Genomic DNA, 15,667 nt, shown 5'->3' with positions numbered 1-15,667 from the left:
TGGTACTGCAACCTCCCAGTAACCCTGCATAGCTGGTACTGCAACCTCCCAGTAACCCTGCATAGCTGGTACTGCAACCTCCCAGTAATCCTGCATAGCTGGTACTGCAACCTCCCAGTAATCCTGCATAGCTGGTACTGCAACCTCCCAGTAATCCTGCATAGCTGGTACTGCAACCTCCCAGTAATCCTGCATAGCTGGCACTGCAACCTCCCAGTAATCCTGCATAGCTGGCACTGCAACTTCCCAGTAATCCTGCATAGCTGGTACTGCAACCTCCCAGTAATCCTGCATATCTGGCACTGCAACATCCCAGTAATCCTGCATATCTGGCACTGCAACCTCCCAGTAATCCTGCATATCTGGTACTGCAACCTCCCAGTAATCCTGCTTAGCTGGTACTGCAACCTCCCAGTAATCCTGCTTAGCTGGTACTGCAACCTCCCAGTAATCCTGCTTAGCTGGTACTGCAACCTCCCAGTAATCCTGCTTAGCTGGTACTGCAACCTCCCAGTAATCCTGCTTAGCTGGTACTGCAACCTCCCAGTAATCCTGCATAGCTGGTACTGCAACCTCCCAGTAATCCTGCATAGCTGGTACTGCAACCTCCCAGTAATCCTGCATAGCTGGTACTGCAACCTCCCAGTAATCCTGCATAGCTGGTACTGCAACCTTCCAGTAATCCTGCATAGCTGGTACTGCTCCGTACTCCAGCATCAAAGTCTAAAAAGCTGCAATCCTGCTTAGCTGGTCCTGCTCTGTATTCCAGCATCAGTGTTTAAGAAGCTGGTTGTAACCCTGCACGAGTGTTGCCGAGAGGAGGGGGGTGCAGGTACTAATTACCCGGGCCTAGGTCTGATGGGGGGGTGCACTGGGGTCCCTAGGCCCCCTCCCCCTTACCTGGCAGCAGCACCGGGACTGTCTGTATCACATGTGTCCTGAGAGAGAGGGGACACCGGGACTGTCTGTATTACACGTGTCCTGAGAGTGAGGGGACACCGGGACTGTCTGTATTACACGTGTCCTGAGAGTGAGGAGACACCGGGACTGTCTGTATTACACGTGTCCTGAGAGTGAGGGGACACCGGGACTGTCTGTATTACACGTGTCCTGAGAGTGAGGGGACACCGGGACTGTCTGTATTACACGTGTCCTGAGAGTGAGGGGACACCGGGACTGTCTGTATTACACGTGTGTCCTGAGAGTGAGGGGACACCGGGACTGTCTGTATTACACGTGTGTCCTGAGAGAGAGGGGACACCGGGACTGTCTATATTACACGTGTGTCCTGAGAGTGAGGGACAACGTGACTGTCTGTATTACACGTGTCCTGAGAGTGAGGGGACACCGGGACTGTCTATATTACACGTGTCCTGAGAGTGAGGGGACACCGGGACTGTCTGTATTACACGTGTCCTGAGAGTGAGGGGACACCGGGACTGTCTGTATTACACGTGTCCTGAGAGTGAGGGGACACCGGGACTGTCTGTATTACACGTGTCCTGAGAGTGAGGAGACACCGGGACTGTCTATATTACACGTGTGTCCTGAGAGTGAGAGGACACCGGGACTGTCTGTATTACACGTATCCTGAGAGTGAGGGGACACCGGGACTGTCTGTATTACACGTGTCCTGAGAGGGAGGGACAACGGGACTGTCTGTATTACACGTGTCCTGAGAGTGAGGGGACACCGGGACTGTCTGTATTGCACGTGTCCTCAGACTGAGAGGACACCGGGACTGTCTGTGTTACATGTGTCCTGAGAGTGAGGGGACACTGGGACTGTCTGTATTACATGTGTCCTGAGAGTGAGGGGACACCGGGACTGTCTGTATTACACGTGTCCTGAGAGTGAAAGGACACCGGGACTGTCTGTATTACACGTGTCCTGAGAGTGAAAGGACACCGGGACTGTCTGTATTACATGTGTCCTGAGAGGGAGGGGACACCGGGACTGTCTGTATTACATGTGTCCTGAGAGTGAGGGGACACCGGGACTGTCTGTATTACATGTGTCCTGAGAGTGAGGGGACACCGGGACTGTCTGTGTTACATGTGTCCTGAGAGTGAGGGGACACTGGGACTGTCTGTATTACATGTGTCCTGAGAGGGAGGGGACACCGGGACTGTCTGTATTACAAGTGTCCTGAGAGGGAGGGGACACCGGGACTGTCTGTGTTACACGTGTCCTGAGAGTGAGGGGACACCGGGACTGTCTGTGTTACATATGTCCTGAGAGTGAGGGGACACCGGGACTGTCTGTGTTACATATGTCCTGAGAGTGAGGGGACTGTGTGACTGTCTGTATTACATGTGTCCTGAGAGTGAGGGGACACCGGGACTGTCTGTATTACACATGTGTCCTGAGAGTGAGAGGACACCGGGACTGTCTGTATTACATGTGTCCTGAGAGTGAGGAGACACCGGGACTGTCTGTATTACATGTGTCCTGAGAGTGAGGGTACACCGGGACTGTCTGTATTACACATGTCCTCAGAGTGAGAGGACACCGGGACTGTCTGTATTACACGTGTCCTGAGAGTGAGGGGAAACCGGGACTGTCTGTATTATACGTGTCCTGAGAGTGAGGGGACACCGGGACTGCCTGTATTACACGTGTCCTGAGAGTGAGGGGACACCGGGACTGTCTGTATTACACGTGTCCTGAGAGTGAGAGGACACCGGGACTGTCTGTATTACACGTGTCCTGAGAGTGACGGGACACCGGGACTGTCTGTATTACACGTGTCCTGAGAGTGAGGAGACACCGGGACTGTCTGTATTACACGTGTGTCCTGAGAGTGAGGGGACACCGGGACTGTCTGTATTACACGTGTGTCCTGAGAGTGAGGGGACACCGGGACTGTCTGTATTACACGTGTCCTGAGAGTGAGGGGACACCGGGACTGTCTGTATTACATATGTCCTGAGAGTGAGGGGACTGTGTGACTGTCTGTATTACACATGTGTCCTGAGAGTGAGGAGACACCGGGACTGCCTGTATTACACGTGTCCTGAGAGTGACGGGACACCGGGACTGTGTGTATTACACGTGTCCTGAGAGTGAGGGGACACCGGGACTGTCTGTATTACATGTGTCCTGAGAGTGACGGGACACTGGGACTGTCTGTATTACACGTGTCCTGAGAGTGAGGGGACACCGGGACTGCCTGTAATACACGTGTCCTGAGAGTGAGGGGACACCGGGACTGTCTGTATTACACGTGTCCTGAGAGTGAGGGGACACCGGGACTGTCTGTATTACACGTGTCCTGAGAGTGAGGGGACACCGGGACTGTCTGTATTACACGTGTCCTGAGAGTGAGAGGACACCGGGACTGTCTGTATTACACGTGTCCTGAGAGTGAGGGGACACCGGGACTGTCTGTATTACACGTGTCCTGAGAGTGAGGGGACACCGGGACTGTCTGTATTACACGTGTCCTGAGAGTGAGGGGACACCGGGACTGTCTGTATTACACGTGTCCTGAGAGTGAGGAGACACCGGGACTGTCTGTATTACACGTGTCCTGAGAGTGAGGGGACACCGGGACTGTCTGTATTACACGTGTCCTGAGAGTGAGGGGACACCGGGACTGCCTGTATTACACGTGTCCTGAGAGTGAGGGGACCCCGGGACTGTCTGTATTACACGTGTCCTGAGAGTGAGGGGACACCGGGACTGTCTGTATTACACATTTCCTGAGAGTGAGGGGACACCTGGACTGTCTGTATTACACGTGTTCTGAGAGTGACGGGACACCGGGACTGTGTGTATTACATGTGTCCTGAGAGAGAAGGGGACACCGGGACTGTCTGTATTACACGTGTCCTGAGAGTGAGGGGACAACAGGACTGTCTGTATTACACGTGTCCTGAGAGTGAGGGGACACCGGGACTGTCTGTATTACACGTGTCCTGAGAGTGAGGGGACACCGGGACTGTCTGTATTACACGTGTCCTGAGAGTGAGGGGACACCGGGACTGTCTGTATTACAAGTGTCCTGAGAGTGAGGGGACTGTGTGACTGTCTGTATTACACGTGTCCTGAGAGTGAGGGGACACCGGGACTGTCTGTATTACATGTGTCCTGAGAGTGAGGGGACACCGGGACTGTCTGTATTACATGTGTCCTGAGAGTGAGGGGACACCGGGACTGTCTGTATTACATGTGTCCTGAGAGTGAGGGGACCCCGGGACTGTCTGTATTACACGTGTCCTGAGAGTGAGGGGACACCGGGACTGTCTGTATTACACATTTCCTGAGAGTGAGGGGACACCTGGACTGTCTGTATTACACGTGTCCTGAGAGTGAGGGGACACCGGGACTGTCTGTGTTACATGTGTCCTGAGAGTGAGGGGACTGTGTGACTGTCTGTATTACACATGTGTCCTGAGAGTGAGGAGACACCGGGACTGTCTGTATTACATGTGTCCTGAGAGTGAGGGGACACCGGGACTGTCTGTGTTACATGTGTCCTGAGAGTGAGGGGACACTGAGACTGTCTGTATTACACGTGTCCTGAGAGTGAGGGGACACCGGGACTGTCTGTATTACATGTGTCCTGAGAGTGAGGCGACACCGGGACTGTCTGTATTACATGTGTCCTGAGAGTGAGAGGACACCGGGACTGTCTGTATTACACGTGTCCTGAGAGTGAGGGGACACCGGGACTGTCTGTATTACACGTGTCCTGAGAGTGAGGGGACACCGGGACTGTCTGTATTACACGTGTCCTGAGAGTGAGGCGACACTGGGACTGTCTGTATTACATGTGTCCTGAGAGTGAGGAGACACCGGGACTGTCTGTATTACATGTGTCCTGAGAGTGAGGGGACACCGGGACTGTCTGTGTTACATGTGTCCTGAGAGTGAGGGGACACCGGGACTGTCTGTATTACATGTGTCCTGAGAGTGAGGGGACACCGGGACTGTCTGTATTACATGTGTCCTGAGAGTGAGGGGACCCCGGGACTGTCTGTATTACACGTGTCCTGAGAGTGAGGGGACACCGGGACTGTCTGTATTACACATTTCCTGAGAGTGAGGGGACACCTGGACTGTCTGTATTACACGTGTCCTGAGAGTGAGGGGACACCGGGACTGTCTGTTACATGTGTCCTGAGAGTGAGGGGACTGTGTGACTGTCTGTATTACACATGTGTCCTGAGAGTGAGGAGACACCGGGACTGTCTGTATTACATGTGTCCTGAGAGTGAGGGGACACCGGGACTGTCTGTATTACATATGTCCTGAGAGTGAGGGGACACCGGGACTGTCTGTTACATGTGTCCTGAGAGTGAGGGGACACTGACACTGTCTGTATTACATGTGTCCTGAGAGGGAGGGGACACCGGGACTGTCTGTGTTACACGTGTCCTGAGAGTGAGGGAACACCGGGACTGTCTGTGTTACATGTGTCCTGAGAGTGAGGGGACTGTGTGACTGTCTGTATTACATGTGTCCTGAGAGTGAGGGGACACCGGGACTGTCTGTATTACACATGTGTCCTGAGAGTGAGAGGACACCGGGACTGTCTGTATTACATGTGTCCTGAGAGTGAGGAGACACCGGGACTGTCTGTATTACACGTGTCCTGAGAGTGAGGGGACACCGGGACTGTCTGTATTACACGTGTCCTGAGAGTGAGGGGACACCGGGACTGTCTGTATTACATGTGTCCTGAGAGTGAGGGGACACCGGGACTGTCTGTATTACACGTGTCCTGAGAGTGAGGGGACACCGGGACTGTCTGTATTACACGTGTCCTGAGAGTGAGGGGACACCGGGACTGTCTGTATTACACGTGTCCTGAGAGTGAGAGGACACCGGGACTGTCTGTATTACACGTGTCCTGAGAGTGACGGGACACCGGGACTGTCTGTATTACACGTGTCCTGAGAGTGAGGAGATACCGGGACTGTCTGTATTACACGTGTGTCCTGAGAGTGAGGGGACACCGGGACTGTCTGTATTACACTTGTGTCCTGGGAGTGAGGGGACACCGGGACTGCCTGTATTACACGTGTCCTGAGAGTGAGGGGACACCGGGACTGTCTGTATTACACATGTCCTGAGAGTGAGGGGACACCGGGACTGTCTGTATTACATGTGTCCTGAGAGTGAGGGGACACCGGGACTGTCTGTATTACACGTGTCCTGAGAGTGAGGGGACACCGGGACTGTCTGTATTACATGTGTCCTGAGAGTGAGGGGACACCGGGACTGTCTGTATTACACGTGTCCTGAGAGTGAGGGGACACCGGGACTATCTGTATTACACGTGTCCTGAGAGTGAGGGGACACCGGGACTGTATGTATTATAAGTGTGTCCTGAGAGTGAGAGGACACCGGGACTGTCTGTATTACACGTGTCCTGAGAGTGAGGGGACACCGGGACTGTCTGTATTACACGTGTCCTGAGAGTGAGGGGACACCGGGACTGTCTGTATTACACGTGTCCTGAGAGTGAGGGGACACCGGGACTGTCTGTGTTACATGTGTCCTGAGAGTGAGGGGACTGTGTGACTGTCTGTATTACACATGTGTCCTGAGAGTGAGGGGACACCTGGACTGTCTGTATTACACGTGTCCTGAGAGTGAGGGGACACCGGGACTGTCTGTATTACACATTTCCTGAGAGTGAGGGGACACCTGGACTGTCTGTATTACACGTGTTCTGAGAGTGAAGGGACACCGGGACTGTGTGTATTACACGTGTCCTGAGAGTGAGGGGACACCGGGACTGTCTGTATTACACATTTCCTGAGAGTGAGGGGACACCTGGACTGTCTGTATTACACGTGTTCTGAGAGTGACGGGACACCGGGACTGTCTGTATTACATGTGTCCTGAGAGTGAGGGGACACCGGGACTATCTGTATTACACGTGTCCTGAGAGTGAGGGGACACCGGGACTGTATGTATTACACGTGTCCTGAGAGTGAGGGGACACCGGGACTGTCTGTATTACACGTGTCCTGAGAGTGAGGCGACACCGGGACTGTCTGTATTACATGTGTCCTGAGAGTGAGGAGACACCGGGACTGTCTGTATTACATATGTCCTGAGAGTGAGGGGACACCGGGACTGTCTGTGTTACATGTGTCCTGAGAGTGAGGGGACCCCGGGACTGTCTGTATTACACGTGTCCTGAGAGTGAGGGGACACCGGGACTGTCTGTATTACACATTTCCTGAGAGTGAGGGGACACCTGGACTGTCTGTATTACACGTGTCCTGAGAGTGAGGGGACACTGGGACTGTCTGTATTACATGTGTCCTGAGAGTGAGGGGACCCCGGGACTGTCTGTATTACACGTGTCCTGAGAGTGAGGGGACACCGGGACTGTCTGTATTACATGTGTCCTGAGAGTGAGGGGACACCGGGACTGTCTGTATTACACATTTGTCCTGAGAGTGAGGGGACACCGGGACTGTCTGTGTTACATGTGTCCTGAGAGTGAGGGGACACCGGGACTGTCTGTATTACATTTGTCCGGAGAGTGAGGGGACACCGGGACTGTCTGTATTACACGTGTCCTGAGAGTGAGGGGACACCGGGACTGTCTGTATTACATGTGTCCTGAGAGTGAGGGGACACCGGGACTGTCTGTATTACATGTGTCCTGAGAGTGAGGGGACACCGGGACTGTCTGTATTACATGTGTCCTGAGAGTGAGGGGACACCGGGACTGTCTGTATTACATGTGTCCTGAGAGTGAGGGGACACCGGGACTGTCTGTATTACACGTGTCCTGAGAGTGAGGGGACACCGGGACTGTCTGTATTACACGTGTCCTGAGAGTGAGGGGACACCGGGACTGTCTGTATTACATGTGTCCTGAGAGTGAGGGGACACCGGGACTGTCTGTATTACACGTGTCCTGAGAGTGAGGGGACACCGGGACTATCTGTATTACACGTGTCCTGAGAGTGAGGGGACACCGGGACTGTATGTATTATAAGTGTGTCCTGAGAGTGAGAGGACACCGGGACTGTCTGTATTACACGTGTCCTGAGAGTGAGGGGACACCGGGACTGTCTGTATTACACGTGTCCTGAGAGTGAGGGGACACCGGGACTGTCTGTATTACATGTGTCCTGAGAGTGAGGGGACTGTGTGACTGTCTGTATTACACATGTGTCCTGAGAGTGAGGAGACACCGGGACTGTCTGTATTACATGTGTCCTGAGAGTGAGGGGACACCGGGACTGTCTGTGTTACATGTGTCCTGAGAGTGAGGGGACACCGGGACTGTCTGTGTTACACGTGTCCTGAGAGTGAGGAGACACCGGGACTGTCTGTATTACATGTGTCCTGAGAGTGAGGGGACACCGGGACTGTCTGTATTACACATGTGTCCTGAGAGTGAGGGGACACCGGGACTGTCTGTATTACATGTGTCCTGAGTGAGGGGACACCGGGACTGTCTGTATTACATGTGTCCTGAGAGTGAGGGGACCCCGGGACTGTCTGTATTACACGTGTCCTGAGAGTGAGGGGACACCGGGACTGTCTGTATTACACATTTCCTGAGAGTGAGGGGACACCTGGACTGTCTGTATTACACGTGTTCTGAGAGTGACGGGACACCGGGACTGTGTGTATTACATGTGTCCTGAGAGAGAAGGGGACACCGGGACTGTCTGTATTACACGTGTCCTGAGAGTGAGGGGACAACAGGACTGTCTGTATTACACGTGTCCTGAGAGTGAGGGGACACCGGGACTGTCTGTATTACACGTGTCCTGAGAGTGAGGGGACACCGGGACTGTCTGTATTACACGTGTCCTGAGAGTGAGGGGACCCTGGGACTGTCTGTATTACATGTGTCCTGAGAGTGAGGGGACACCGGGACTATCTGTATTACACGTGTCCTGAGAGTGAGGGGACACCGGGACTGTATGTATTATAAGTGTGTCCTGAGAGTGAGAGGACACCGGGACTGTCTGTATTACACGTGTCCTGAGAGTGAGGGGACACCGGGACTGTCTGTATTACACGTGTCCTGAGAGTGAGGGGACACCGGAACTGTCTGTATTACACGTGTCCTGAGAGTGAGGCGACACCGCGACTGTCTGTATTACATGTGTCCTGAGAGTGAGGAGACACCGGGACTGTCTGTATTACATATGTCCTGAGAGTGAGGGGACACCGGGACTGTCTGTATTACACGTGTCCTGAGAGTGAGGGGACACCGGGACTGTCTGTATTACACGTGTCCTGAGAGTGAGGGGACTGTGTGACTGTCTGTATTACACATGTGTCCTGAGAGTGAGGAGACACCGGGACTGTCTGTATTACATGTGTCCTGAGAGTGAGGGGACACCGGGACTGTCTGTGTTACATGTGTCCTGAGAGTGAGGGGACACCGGGACTGTCTGTATTACACATGTGTCCTGAGAGTGAGGAGACACCGGGACTGTCTGTATTACATGTGTCCTGAGAGTGAGGGGACTGTGTGACTGTCTGTATTACATGTGTCCTGAGAGTGAGGAGACACCGGGACTGTCTGTATTACATGTGTCCTGAGAGTGAGGGGACACTGGGACTGTCTGTATTACATGTGTCCTGAGAGTGAGGGGACACCGGGACTGTCTGTATTACACGTGTCCTGAGAGTGAGGGGACACCGGGACTGTCTGTATTACATGTGTCCTGAGAGTGAGGGGACACCGGGACTGTCTGTATTACACATTTGTCCTGAGAGTGAGGGGACACCGGGACTGTCTGTATTTCTTTTGTCCGGAGAGTGAGGGGACACCGGGACTGTCTGTATTACACGTGTCCTGAGAGTGAGGGGACACCGGGACTGTCTGTATTACATGTGTCCTGAGAGTGAGGGGACACCGGGACTGTCTGTATTACATGTGTCCTGAGAGTGAGGGGACACCGGGACTGTCTGTATTACACGTGTCCTGAGAGTGAGGGGACACCGGGACTGTCTGTATTACACGTGTCCTGAGAGTGAGGGGACTGTGTGACTGTCTGTATTACACATGTGTCCTGAGAGTGAGGAGACACCGGGACTGTCTGTATTACATGTGTCCTGAGAGTGAGGGGACACCGGGACTGTCTGTGTTACATGTGTCCTGAGAGTGAGGGGACACCGGGACTGTCTGTATTACATGTGTCCTGAGAGTGAGGGGACACCGGGACTGTCTGTATTACATGTGTCCTGAGAGTGAGGGGACCCCGGGACTGTCTGTATTACACGTGTCCTGAGAGTGAGGGGACACCGGGACTGTCTGTATTACACATTTCCTGAGAGTGAGGGGACACCTGGACTGTCTGTATTACACGTGTCCTGAGAGTGAGGGGACACTGGGACTGTCTGTATTACATGTGTCCTGAGAGTGAGGGGACCCCGGGACTGTCTGTATTACACGTGTCCTGAGAGTGAGGGGACACCGGGACTGTCTGTATTACACATTTCCTGAGAGTGAGGGGACACCTGGACTGTCTGTATTACACGTGTTCTGAGAGTGACGGGACACCGGGACTGTGTGTATTACACGTGTCCTGAGAGTGAGGGGACACCGGGACTGTCTGTATTACACATTTCCTGAGAGTGAGGGGACACCTGGACTGTCTGTATTACACGTGTCCTGAGAGTGAGGGGACACCGGGACTGTCTGTATTACATGTGTCCTGAGAGTGAGGGGACTGTGTGACTGTCTGTATTACACATATGTCCTGAGAGTGAGGGGACACCGGGACTGTCTGTGTTACATATGTCCTGAGAGTGAGGGGACTGTGTGACTGTCTGTATTACATGTGTCCTGAGAGTGAGGGGACACCGGGACTGTCTGTATTACACGTGTCCTGAGAGTGAGGGGACACCGGGACTGTCTGTATTACATGTGTCCTGAGAGTGAGGGGACACCGGGACTGTCTGTATTACACATTTGTCCTGAGAGTGAGGGGACACCGGGACTGTCTGTGTTACATGTGTCCTGAGAGTGAGGGGACACCGGGACTGTCTGTATTACATTTGTCCGGAGAGTGAGGGGACACCGGGACTGTCTGTATTACACATTTCCTGAGAGTGAGGGGACACCTGGACTGTCTGTATTACACGTGTTCTGAGAGTGACGGGACACCGGAACTGTGTGTATTACATGTGTCCTGAGAGAGAAGGGGACACCGGGACTGTCTGTATTACACGTGTCCTGAGAGTGAGGGGACACCGGGACTGTCTGTATTACACGTGTCCTGAGAGTGAGGGGACACCGGGACTGTCTGTATTACACGTGTCCTGAGAGTGAGGGGACACCGGGACTGTCTGTGTTACATGTGTCCTGAGAGTGAGGGGACACCGGGACTGTCTGTATTACATGTGTCCTGAGAGTGAGGGGACACCGGGACTGTCTGTATTACACGTGTCCTGAGAGTGAGGGGACACCGGGACTGTCTGTATCACATGTGTCCTGAGAGTGAGGGGACACCGGGACTGTCTGTATTAAATGTGTCCTGAGAGTGAGAGGACACCGGGACTGTCTGTATTACACGTGTCCTGAGAGTGAGGAGACACCGGGACTGTCTGTATTACACGTGTCCTGAGAGTGAGGGGACACCGGGACTGTCTGTATTACATGTGTCCTGAGAGTGAGGGGACACCGGGACTGTCTGCATTACATGTGTCCTGAGAGTGAGGGGACACCGGGACTGTCTGTATTACATGTGTCCTGAGAGTGAGGGAACACCGGGACTGTCTGTATTACACGTGTCCTGAGAGTGAGGGGACACCGGGACTGTGTGTATTACACGTGTCCTGAGAGTGAGGGGACACGGGGACTGTCTGTATTACATGTGTTCTGAGAGTGAGGGGACACCGGGACTGTCTGTGTTACATGTGTCCTGAGAGTGAGGAGACACCAGGACTGTCTGTATTACACGTGTCCTGAGAGTGAGGGGACACCGGGACTGTCTGTGTTACATGTGTCCTGAGAGTGAGGAGACACTGGGACTGTCTGTGTTACATGTGTCCTGAGAGAGAAGGGGACACCGGAACTGTCTGTATTACACGTGTCCTGAGAGTGAGGGGACACCGGGACTGTCTGTATTACACGTGTCCTGAGAGTGAGGGGACACCGGGACTGTCTGTATTACACGTGTGTCCTGAGAGTGAGGGGACACCGGGACTGTCTGTATTACACGTGTGTCCTGGGAGTGAGGGGACACCGGGACTGTCTGTATTACACGTGTCCTGAGAGTGAGGGGACACCGGGACTGTCTGTATTACACGTGTCCTGAGAGTGAGGGGACACCGGGTCTGTCTGTATTACATGTGTCCTGAGAGTGAGGGGACACCGGGACTGTCTGTATTACACGTGTGTCCTGAGAGTGAGGGGACACCGGGACTGTCTGTATTACACATGTGTCCTGGGTGTGAGGGGACACCGGGACTGTCTGTATTACATGTGTGTCCTGAGAGTGAGGGGACACCGGGACTGTCTGTATTACATGTGTCCTGAGAGTGAGGGGACACCGGGAGTGTCTGTATTACACGTTTCCTGAGAGTGAGGGGACACCGGGACTGTCTGTATTACACGTGTCCTAAGAGTGAGGGGACACCGGGACTGTCTGTATTACACGTGTCCTGAGAGTGAGGGGACACCGGGACTGTCTGTATTACACGTGTCCTGAGAGTGAGGGGACACTGGGACTGTCTGTATTACACGTGTCCTGAGAGTGAGGGGACACTGGGACTGTCTGTATTACACGTGTCCTGAGAGTGAGGGGACACCGGGACTGCCTGTATTACACGTGTCCTGAGAGTGAGGGGACACCGGGACTGTCTGTATTACACGTGTCCTGAGAGTGAGAGGACACCGGGACTTTCTGTATTACACGTGTCCTGAGAGTGACGGGACACCGGGACTGTCTGTATTACACGTGTCCTGAGAGTGAGCAGACACCGGGACTGTCTGTATTACACGTGTATCCTGAGAGTGAGGGGACACCGGGACTGTCTGTATTACACGTGTGTCCTGGGAGTGAGGGGACACCTGGACTGTCTGTATTACACGTGTCCTGAGAGTGAGGGGACACCGGGACTGTCTGTATTACACGTTTCATGAGAGTGAGGGGACACCGGGACTGTCTGTATTACACGTGTCCTGAGAGTGAGGAGACACCGGGACTGTCTGTATTACACGTGTGTCCTGAGAGTGAGGGGACATCGGGACTGTCTGTATTACACGTGTCCTGAGAGTGAGGGGACACCGGGACTGTCTGTATTACACGTGTCCTGAGAGTGAGGGGACACCGGGACTGTCTGTATTACACGTTTCCTGAGAGTGAGGAGACACCGGGACTGTCTGTATTACTCGTGTCCTGAGAGTGAGGAGACACCGGGACTGTTTGTATCACACGTGTCTTGAGAGTGAGGGGACACCGGGACTGTTTGTATCACACGTGTCCTGAGAGTGACGGGACACCGGGACTGTCTGTATTACACGTGTCCTGAGAGTGAGGGGACACCGGGACTGTTTGTATCACACGTGTCCTGAGAGTGAGGGGACACCGGGACTGTTTGTATCACACGTGTCCTGAGAGTGATGGGACACCGGGACTGTCTGTATTACATGTGTCCTAAGAGTGAGGGGACCCCGGGACTGTCTGTATTACACGTGTCCTGAGAGTGAGGGGACACCGGGACTGTCTGTATTACATGTGTCCTGAGAGTGAGGGGAATGTGGGGCTGTATTACACGTGTCCTGAGAGTGAGGGGACTGTGTGGCTGTCTGTATTACACGTGTCCTGAGAGTGAGGGGACACCGGGACTGTCTGTATCATACGTGTGTCCTCCTGAGAGTGAGGGGACTGTGTGGCTGTCTGTATTACACGTGTCCTGAGAGTGAGGGGACTGTGTGGCTGTCTGTATTACACGTGTCCTGAGAGTGAGGGGACTGTGTGGCTGTCTGTATTACACGTGTCCTGAGAGTGAGAGGACTGTGTGGCTGTATTACATGTGACGCTACTACTGAAAGGCCCAGTTTTAGGAACTCTACCCCATTGTAGATTTTACCATGTCTCCCCTACAACCATTAGGAAAGCATCCAGGAAAAACATCTGTATACCATTCCTGCCTGTGCACAGAGATCCGTCTGACGCAGAATCAGCCCCTCGGTGGAGCAGTCTGAAAGCCGCTCGTTGCAGCGACGTCTCTCAGAGTACAGTACTTCTGGATTTCTCTACTGTAAGTATACGGAATGGACACAAGATGGCAGCACTCTCACACAACAGGCAGTAAGTTATACTGGTTGATGAAAAGACACTGGGGGACATGTATGATCCTCCATTATGGGGAGAAGCAGTATCAGCGCACATTATGTGTGCTACACCGCTTCTCCCCCATGTTTGATGCTGGTGGCGTGTGCTCGGTGACAGAGGCGCATGTCATTATTGGCGCTAGTATCTTGTAGATTGCCCCGCATATTGGTGTGCTATGTAAGAACGGGAAATGCTACCTGCATTTATTTATTTCTACAGCTGCAAGTGTCATTGCTAATACACCACAGCCACGGACAGCGTTGTGGCGGCTGCCGGCTTCGGGCTGCATTTGAGATCTCGCGACAAAAGCGAGATCTCGCACATTGCCAGTGGAGCCGGCCGGAGTAGAGCACTAAGCTGATGCGCTGTGTGGATTTTTGGCAGCGTTTACCAGAGGGGGGAGTTTTCACTCCTCCACTTCGGCATCCGAAATGTTCTTAAATCTCGGCGCTGCTGCTTCCTGCTTCGCCCCCCGTAAAGAAGCGAATCAGGAAGCGTTATACACACACGATAAGTGCGGGTACAATACATTTACCCCACTGATACTTTCCAGGGATTTCTGATGTATTATGCGTGTAGCCAGAGGGAGAATTGTGCCTTACAACCACTACGGGGAAATGGGTGGTATTCAGTATGCCGGCGCTCAGTATACCGGCGCAGGAATCCCGACACCTATTCTCCCTCTTGGGGGTCCACGACTCCCCTGGAAGGAGAATAAATAGCGTGGCACACATGGCTTATTTGCGCTCACCTCGCTGTCGGCATGACGGCGCCGGTGTGCTGTCCACCGGGAACCCAGCCGCCGGCAAACCATGCTACACCCCAGTGAAATTATTTATCTCCACCCCCCCCCCATCCCTCCAAGAATATAACAGCTGCATAATGGGGTAAGGTGCAATCAGGGAGATTTTCTAGACTCTTCAGGGAGTCGGGGAGATTGCTGCTATTTCAGGGAGTCTCCCCAACAGATAGGGAGAGTTGGGAAGTATGGTCTAACGCTTTAGAATTCCACAGAAGCTTGCCCGGGTATTGGCTAGTTACGCCGTGTTTGATGAACGCACTGAGCTGCACCTGAGCCGGCGAGGTAGTCAGGAGCACATGAGGTATACGTGAGTAAAAACTCACTGCCTGCAGCAACGCCGTCCTAAGCACGCCCCAGCATGAGGAATCCTCTGGGTCTGGTTAGTAGCGTCCCTGCCTCCTAGTGTATGTGCTGATGTTTCCGGGGAGTGCCTGCAAAATGTGCATCACCTGGATGTATGACAGGGGTTCTGGATTTCCGTAGCAGTCCCCATAGCGTTCTAAAGGAGCTGCTGTATTGTGAGTATAGACCCATTAGCTACACCACCTGTAGAGCCATGCCCAATCTTGTCTGACCTTACACG

At 53.5% G+C, this 15,667-nt stretch overlaps 1 protein-coding gene across 3 annotated transcripts in view; it reads left to right on the top strand.

Annotated features, from left to right (window-relative positions):
- Nucleotides 1-254: 254 nt before the first annotated feature.
- Nucleotides 255-15,667, top strand: part of LOC134992685 (ankyrin repeat domain-containing protein 50-like) — an 81,465-nt gene continuing 66,052 nt past the window's right edge. The window contains exons 1-2 of one of the 3 annotated variants that reach the window (XM_063950800.1): nt 255-332; nt 14,061-14,208. The gene's annotated coding sequence lies outside the window, so the exon portion shown is untranslated. Of the gene's footprint in view, nt 366-14,060; nt 14,209-15,528; nt 15,603-15,667 lie in introns of those variants that run through there. The other 2 variants (XM_063950801.1, XM_063950803.1) reach the window with 2 other exon arrangements.

This window comes from Pseudophryne corroboree, chromosome 2, assembly GCF_028390025.1.
Source record: "Pseudophryne corroboree isolate aPseCor3 chromosome 2, aPseCor3.hap2, whole genome shotgun sequence".
NCBI lineage: Eukaryota > Metazoa > Chordata > Amphibia > Anura > Myobatrachidae > Pseudophryne > Pseudophryne corroboree.
This window is presented reverse-complemented; position numbering and strand designations above follow the sequence as displayed.